Source organism: Mus caroli, chromosome 5 (assembly GCF_900094665.2).
Source record: "Mus caroli chromosome 5, CAROLI_EIJ_v1.1, whole genome shotgun sequence".
In the NCBI taxonomy this organism is placed as follows: Eukaryota; Metazoa; Chordata; class Mammalia; order Rodentia; family Muridae; genus Mus; species Mus caroli.
This window is the reverse complement of record NC_034574.1, coordinates 85328695-85331618: the sequence shown is the minus strand read 5'-3', so window position 1 is coordinate 85331618 and position 2924 is coordinate 85328695.

Here is a 2924-nt window from a genome sequence, read left to right as displayed (position 1 = left end):
CTCTTCCTCAAATGCGACGGACACCTGGGTGAGACGTTTTCACCCAGACGGAAGCTCAAAGGGTCCCTTTGCATCCCTGCAACCTTGAGTAAAATGCCTGACCATTCCCTTGACTGGATCCTGGGGTGTGTGATAGGAGCCACTTCCTCAATTCCTGGCAAGCTTGGAGGAGTTGAGGCATGAAGTAATTGGGTAAGCGATGCAGAGCTGTGAGCCTCGGCTGTGTTAATCACACTCAGAAGTCCCCTAGCCTGGAACTTGCCTGTGACTCACCCGCAGGACTTGTTTCCAGGTCTGATTAGGGTTCAGTTTGGGAAATGAAAATGTTCTCAAGAGGGGATGATTTTGCACACACATAAACAAAAACGAAACCCTAAATACATTTAATGCCGCTGAAGTGTTAACTTGAAAGTGATAGACATTATGTTACATCTACTTTATGGGCATAAAACCATTTTAACACGCTCGGTAGCATTTCTAGGAAGCTCCCTGGTGAAACTGCTAGTGCTTACTCAGAGGTCATGTTTTGAGACTCGCCTTGCCTGCCAATAATGACCCTCTACCATCATTTTCAGACTGAGCTCCAGAGTGTAAAGTGTTCTGTGTGGCTGGCTGGTCTCTGGGATCTCCATAGCAACAGTCCACAGCACTACACCACCACCATCTAGATCGAATGCAAATCTCTCCTGCCTTCAGCGTCTTGCTGCTGGGCGCCAGTGCTTTGCATCAAAGCAGGGGCATCTCTTTATTTAGGCAAGTAAATAGAATTTAGTTGCAGGCTCTTTTTCTTTCTTTCTTTCTTTTATGTATATGAGTACACTGTAGCTGTCTTCAGACACATCAGAAGAGGGGGCATTGGATCCCATCACAGATGGTTGTGAGCCACCATGTCGGGCTGAATCCAGTGGATTATTCTCCGGGTCCATTCTGCCGCCACACAGACTAATGGAAGTCTAATCTGAACTCTGCGGCTCTGTTCATAGTGGGTTTTGGTACTCCCACAGCTTGGCCCTTGCTTCTGTTTAGCTCTGCAGTTCTGAGGATGCCCCAAGGGCTCTCCCTGTTGTAATGCTCAGCGCTCAGCGGGCAGCACCTCCTCCCTCCCCTGTAAGAACCACGTGACACAGACTGTGGGCTCTGGGAGCCTGTAAATCAATCGCTCCTTGTCCTTTGTCTCTGCCTTCTAAGACACTTTTCTTCCCCTCTACTCCATTCTTGCCTCTCAGCCAGTTGGCCTTTTTGTTGTTTTTAGAGACAGTTCTCAGTGTGTGGCCCAGGCTAGCCCCAGTGTGTGGCCAAGGCTGGCCTAGAAATTCACTGTGTAGCCCGGATTCACACTGCACTCTGGTTTTGTTGCTTGCCTTGATATCATCTCGTACGGTCCAGACTGGCCCTCGACTCACTGTGTAGCCAAAGATGACTTCCTGCCTCAGCCTCCAGGGTGCTTGGTCACAAATGTGTGCTGGCCTCCCCCCCCCCCCCCCCAGATCAACCAACAAACTGCTTAACAACTATTAAAATTAGTATTTACAAAGCATCTATGCGTTCTTTAGCAATACACATTGCTTATTTAGTTTTCAATGGTTTTTAAAACATCCATCCATAGGGGCACATATTCTTTCTCAACAATTCAGAAATATTTCCACCACCCAAAAAGAAATCCGAAATTTGGGGTTGGCAAGATGGCTCAGCAGGGACGAGCACTGACTGCTCTTTCGAAGGTCCTGAGTTCAAATCCCAACAACCACATGGTGACTCACAACCACCCGTAATGAGATCTGATGCCCTCTTCTGGTGCGTCTGAAGTCAGCTACAGTGTACTTATGTAAAATAATAAATAAATCTTTGAGCCGGAGCAAGCAGGGACTTAGCAAACATAGTCTGACTGGAGCGAGCGGTATCCTAAAATATTCAATTCTCAACAACCACATGAAGACTCACAACCATCTGTACAGCTACAGTGGACTCACATTAAATAAATAAATAAATAAATAAATAAATAAATAAATAAATCAATCTTAAAAAAAAAAAAGAAATCCAAAATTCACCAACAGTTCTTCATTCTCTTCTCCCCAGCTCCCCCCTCCCTTTCCTGGCTTACTTATTCTGAATATTTCATAGGAACAGAACCACGGGCCATGTGAGATTTCATGTCCTGTGGTTTTAATTCTTTGCACAATGTTTTCAAGGAACAGCCGTGTTGTGGCACATGTTGAAACTTTGCTCCTTTTCATGAGGGAATAATACCCTGTGTGCATAGGTGACATTTATTTATCCAGACACAAATGTCTGTGTCTCCAGCTCCAGGGGTTCTGACACCCTCTTCCAGTGTCTAAGAGTACAGTCACTCACATATGCATGACAGACAGACACACACACACACACACAGAAACACACAATTTTTAAAAATTAATCAAAATCATTTACTGGATTCTGTTCAAAAGTTGAACGTGTTTCTTTCTTTTATCTTGAAGGTAATGTATGTTAATAACCTTCTCCATTTAGCCTCAAGAAAGTGAGCTTCCCTGCCGGTCCCTGCAAGAAGCACCCAGCGGCCATTCTAGATCCATGAAAACAAAGCAAAACCAAACCAAACAACCCAAAGAGAGTCTGGCATGTCACAAGCATGTAATTCCACTACTTCAGAGTGACAGACCGGTCTACGCACCAAGTTCCAGGCCAACCAGAGTTTCTTGGTGAGACCCTGTCTCAAACAAACAAGCAACCAACCAAACTATAAAGTCTCAAATGAACCTACCCCATCCCTAACAAATGCCTGAGGAGTCTACTAGCATATCAAAGCAGACGCTGGCCAGCTCTCCCAGCATCCCTTGGTACCAGTGGCTCCACCCAGCACTTCTCACCCCGCCCTCTACCCCCAAACTTTGCCTCTTCCCTTCCCATTTACCAGCCCCCCCCCCCCC